Source organism: Panthera tigris, chromosome F3 (assembly GCF_018350195.1).
Source record: "Panthera tigris isolate Pti1 chromosome F3, P.tigris_Pti1_mat1.1, whole genome shotgun sequence".
NCBI lineage: Eukaryota > Metazoa > Chordata > Mammalia > Carnivora > Felidae > Panthera > Panthera tigris.
The window spans coordinates 26,828,516-26,834,515 of NC_056678.1; positions in this window are offsets into that span (position 1 = coordinate 26,828,516).

Here is a 6,000-nt window from a genome sequence, read left to right on the forward strand (position 1 = left end):
ACAGGTGATGTCAAAAGACAGCTCCCTATTTCCAAAAGAGAATTATATCTGAACAATCAAAGCATTCAAGGCCCTCCATAGGGATCCAGACAGAAGCTGGCTAATGGGTGTTAGGTATCAATTTTCTTCAATATAGTACTTAAAAAAAAAAAAAGTGGAAAACACTGGGAGAAAGGGAAAGGAATTCTGAAAACAATTCAACAGAAAAAAGAAAAAATTCCAAAGCAGCAACAATAAGTAACATTTGTGGAAGATCTAAGAAAGCACTGTGTATATGTTACCTCATTTGCTCTGCACAAGAATCCTATGAGGTAGGTTATGTTTAGCTTCAACCATTTTTCAGGTGGGGCAACTGAGATCAGAGAAACCAAGTCTCTAAACTAAGATCACACAGCTAGTAAGTGGCAGAGCTAGACCTGGAACCTGGTTCTACCTGATGCCAGAGTTTACATCCCACCACTACACCTCACTGCAAGAGACAAGCTGCAGGAGTGAGTGTGGCCTGAACCCTGAGGCCAGACAGGAATGGCTGCAAGACACCATGGTAGACAAGTGTAGAGTCACTCGGGAGTCAGTGAGGGTCAAGCCCTGGGCACAGAGCCTCCTCCACAGCCAAAGTTACAAGATGAAAAGTCCCTTTACCTGGAAACCATAGGCTTTGAATGAGCTACAAACCCTGCCACACCACTCGACCCTCCAAAATGGCACAAACATAATCGATCACAAACAGTCCCCAAATGTCTTCCCTTCGGTGGCATCCCTCTCAGAGGCAGAAGCTATAGCTTCCTACTGTTGCCACAGTGCTCCAGGAACCTATTATAAAATAAGTCAAGCAGCTTTCTCTTACAGCAAACCTTTTAACCAAAACTCTTAACACACACGAGGGATGAGTCACTGGAGAGCCTCCTCCTTTCCCTCTCCCTCCTCACCCTCTGGCTGAGGCACCCAGAAGTGATAAAATGATCAGGTGGCTCAACACTTTTACAGCTAAATGCATCCAAGGGATTTTTAAAACCAGAGTCTGTTTCCCTGGAGGCTATTAGGGTGTATACACATTCTGCTGCATCCGGGACTCAGCAGGAATTGGCTTCTCTGCCTCCCTGCTTCCCCCTCAGGAGCATTTCCCATCTATATTCTAATCCCACCTCCCTAACTGCCCCTTCATCTTCTTCTCCACCTTTTCTTCTTCCATCTCCTAAACGTGTGCATTCTTCAGAGCCTGTTTCCTACCTTTTCTCTAAGTATATACACTCTCTCGGTGATCTCATCCATCTGGCTGGCTGCAACTAAAGCTAATACCCAAAAGATGCCCAAATCTTTATCTTTAGCCCTATTCTTTTTAAAGTCGGGTGCCACATTTACAACTGCTCAAATGGGCTCCCCCACCTGGATAACCTGATGGCACCGTGAATCAATACACTGATTTAAAAACACTCATCCTCTTTGCCTCCAAACCAGCTCCTTCCCAGGTCTCTCATTTTGTTTGCAACATCACAGACTCCCCCTAACTCAGGCAGAAACTTCAGGTGCATCTTTGATTCTTCTCCTGCACATTTCCCACAGCAACCATCCCCCAAGCCCTGTCACTCTTTGTTCTTTATTCCACGCTCATAATCTTCCTTTCTTTTCTGTTTGCACCACCACCTCTCAGGCTCAGAACTTTAAACCTCCTCAGAGGAGGAAAAGAGCCTTCTGAGGCTTCCTTCTCCTCCACATTCTACCTGGTTCAGAGGTTCACTGCATAACTCAACTCTGACCCTGGTCCCACCCTTCAGTGTAATAAAATTCAAGAGCGTGTTCAGTGTTGCATTGCCTGTGTCTAGTACAGCATCTGGTACGAGGTCACTAAACAAATGTATTTATTGGATAAATAAATGAGTTTCTAATGCCTATCAAATATCACGACGGAATGATGAGATCTTACAATCTTAGGGTTAAAAGGAAACTTAAATGTCATCCAATCCAAGTCCTTATTTTAAGGACCAGGACTGAACAAAATGTTCCGCCCCCACCCTGTCTGTGCTCCCAGCAATATCTCCTACCACTCTGCAGTGCTCACTGCCTGCTCCAGTGAAGCAGGACTGCTTATCATTCCACAAGCACACCTTGAAATAATCCTCCTGCATTTCATTTCTCATTCTTTCTCCCTTCCTTCTCCTCCTTTCCTATCCACCTGTTAAAAAACAGGACAGACTTAAAAGCCCAGTTCATACTATACCTCCTTCATGAAGCATTTTGTGATCATACAACAAACATAATCTGTCTCTCCTCTGAGCACCTCTGGCACTTTATGTCCCCCTGCATCAGATACTGTGGTGTATGTATCTCTTCTCCCCCATTACACCGTAAGGGGCTTGACTTATATTTACATACCCTTCTGTTCCCCACAGCAACCAATGCCTGTACACTGTGGGTACTAACTGCATATTTACGGAATGAATGAATGAATGAGTGATAATTATATGCAAAGCCAAGTGGATACAAATAGGACATGGACATCTTAGGACCTGCACCATACCGGGAAGTTTGTATGGGAAAATCTAGAAGTGATAAACCTGTTCTAGAAACAATCAGTTCAGCTTAAGGAAGATGGCCCTCAACCCTTACCTCACAGGTATAAGTGCAATCTGCAAACGTAACATGTTAAGATGAATGACCTAGGGCATGGAAGCAAACACAGTGGTGAATATGAGCCTGCAAAGCTCATAGCATTTTGAGTTTTAGATTTTGTTGTTTGCTAGAAAAGGGAGGGATTTTTTTTAACTCATTTCATTTGATTCATATTTCTATGCATGTGATGTGGGCAGAAGTATTCTGTGTCAGGTAGACAGGTAATTTGAATATAGTGTTTACCTAATCTAGCTACACACATTATCAACCTCCTCTTCTAACCCCTCCACTTTATAGATGAGAAAAGACATCTAGACCAGGGTTTGTCAACCCCAGCACTATTGAAATTTTTAAGTCAGATCATTCTTTGCAAAGGTGGTTGGGGGCCGTCCTATGCAGTGCAGGATGTTTAGCAGCATTCCCGGCCTCTTACCACTAGATGCCAAATGCACCCCCAACTTGTGACAATTAAAAATGTTTGCAGGAAGCAGGAAAAAACCTCTCTGACCTCAGCCGCAGCAATTTCTTACTTGACACATCTCCAAAGGCAAGGGAATTAAAAGCAAAAATGAACTATTGGGACCTCATCAAGATAAAAAGCTTCTGCACTGCAAAGGAAACAATCAACAAAACTAAAAGGCAACCGACAGAATGGGAAAAGATATTTGCAAATGACATATCGGACAAAGGGCTAGTATCCAAAATCTATAAAGAACTCAGCAAACTCCACACCTGAAAAACAAATAATCCAGTGAAGAAATGGGCAAAAGACATGAATAGACACTTCTCTAAAGAAGAGATCCAGATGGCCAACAGGCACATGAAAAAATGCTCAACGTCACTCCTCATGAGGGAAATACAAATCAAAACCACACTGAGGTATCACCTCATGCCAGTCAGGACTATAGATGCTGGACAGGATGTGGAGAAATGGGAAACTTCTTGGACTGTTGGTGGGAATGCAAACTAGTGCAGCTGCCCAAAACATTGTGGAGGTTCCTCAAAAAATTAAAAATACATCTACCCTATGACCCAGCAATAGCATTGCTAGGAATTTACCCAAGGGATATAGGAGTACTGATGCATAGGGGCACTTGTACCCCAATATTTACAGCAGCACTTTCAACAACAGCCAAATTATGAAAAGAACCTAAATGTCCATCAACTGATGAATGGATAAAGAAGTTGTGGTTTATATACACAATGGAATACTACTTGGCAATGAGAAAGAATGAAATATGGCCTTTTGTAGCAACATGGATGGAACTGGAGAGTGTTATGCTAAGTGAAATAAGTCATACAGAGAAAAACAGATACCATATGTTTTCACTCTTATGTGGATCCTGAGAAACTTAACAGAAGACCACGGGGGAGGGGAAGGGAAAAAAAATGTTACGGAGAGGGAAGGAGGCAAACCATAAGAGACTCTTAAAAACTGAGAACAAACTGACGGTTGATGGGGGGTGGGAGGGAGGGGAAAGTGGGTGATGGGCATTGAGGAGGGCACCTGTTGGGATGAGCACTGGGTGTTGTATGGAAACCAATTTGACAATAAGTTTTATATTAAAAAAATAAAAATAAAATAAATAAATAAATAAATAAATAAATAAATAAATAAAAATGTTTCCAGGTTTCCTAATGTCCTTTAGGGGGACAAAAATGCCCCAGGTTGAGACCACTGGTGCAGAATAACTAACTGAGTTGCTCTAGATCATGCAATTCATCAGTAATCTGACCAGGAATGCAGTAACTCCCAGTGGAATGCTCTGGCCATACCACACACTGCCTTCTTTGCTATCCCTCATATTTAGTAAGACACAACCTTTGGGAGCTGGAGTGAACTCAGAACAGGACCTCTGGTTTTCTAATGCCTCATAGCCCTACATGGGGTTCCACAACTCAATATAAAAAAGACATATTCTTAGCAGTGGCTGAAGGAAAAACTCAGGGCAAAAATATAAGGGTGATCACAACCCAACATTATCTGCTTAAGTCTTAGCAACTGGATCTCAGACAAGTAGCATTTTTCCTGATGCTTTGCATACTAAGAAATGTGGTCACAAGGCCCCCATTGAAAATAGGTTCTCCTCCTCAAATCAGCTTTGTCTTCAGGGAAAACTACTACACTCATGTTTTCAACTCAATCCTTTCTTTACACCCTCATCCCATGCTTCTCCTTCTATTTGCTTCCCCTTCTAAGTTGTAAAGCTTCTCCTTTCACCAACACCCTCTGTGGCCCCCACTTTGCTTCTAGAATTTGTCTTCACTAGAATTTGAAAGCCATCTCCCTGCTTCCAGGTACTGATCTTTCATTTCCTAAAAAGTCTCAATCACTTCCGGCAAGCTATTTTTAGGAGCTGCTGGTAAAGACTAATCAATTATCACTTTCCTAAGTGAATTGCTTAGCTAAGCACCTGTGTACCATCTGAGGGAGGCAGAAAATGACTGTCCGTTAATGTGCTGCTCTTTCTCCCCAACTTCCTTCCTCAAACCTTCCCTTATGCTCAGCCCAGCACTCTGACTAACCTCTCCATTAGGAATATCACACTTATAAGTCCTGGAGGACTTTGTGTATCCCCCAAGAAATATCTTCTGTTCTCCTATTTTAGAGTATTCTCTTTATAAAAGACATTCAAGGATCTAGAACTGGCAAAATGGTAGAATAAGAGAAACTACTTGCTATAAATTTCTAGAAAACTAGGTAAAGTACAGAAATGCATGTTCAGGGGCACCTGGTTGGCTCAGTTGGTTAAGCATTCGACCTCAGCTCAGGTCATGATCTTACAGTTCATGAGTTCGAGCCCCACATCAGGCTCTGTGCCAACAGCTCAGAGTCTGGAACCTGCTTCCGATTCTGTGTTTCCCTCTCTCTTTGCCCCTTCCCCACTTGTGCTCTTTCTCTCTCAAAAATAAAATAAAAACATTTAAAAAATTAAAAAATAAATGCATTTTCAAAAATATATTTTAAAATATATATTGGTGAACTTGTAAAATATGAAAGGAAACTCCCAGGAAGAAATGAAAAACATAAAACTAAGCATGTGAACCAACACAGCTACTATCCCATGGGCAGTGATTAGTCCTGGTAATCTCAAGGACTTAATGGATGGATTTAATGCCCATTTAAGAGCAAGAGATGAGGTCTTAACAGCATATGTGAACAGAATTTGAAACTAAAACTTGTGTTAAGCAGGAACCCTTGAAAGACTACACCCTGAGTTAAACAATCAACTGCAAAAAAAATCAACTGTACAAGCAAGAGGAGATAATGATGAAGCTCCTGTCTCTGAGTGAATGAAAAGCAAAACTCTGAGAAATCAAAACCCAAGACTGCATGTTACATGGGTGACTGAATTCACACTACATGTTCAGGAGGATTCAGAACCCCTG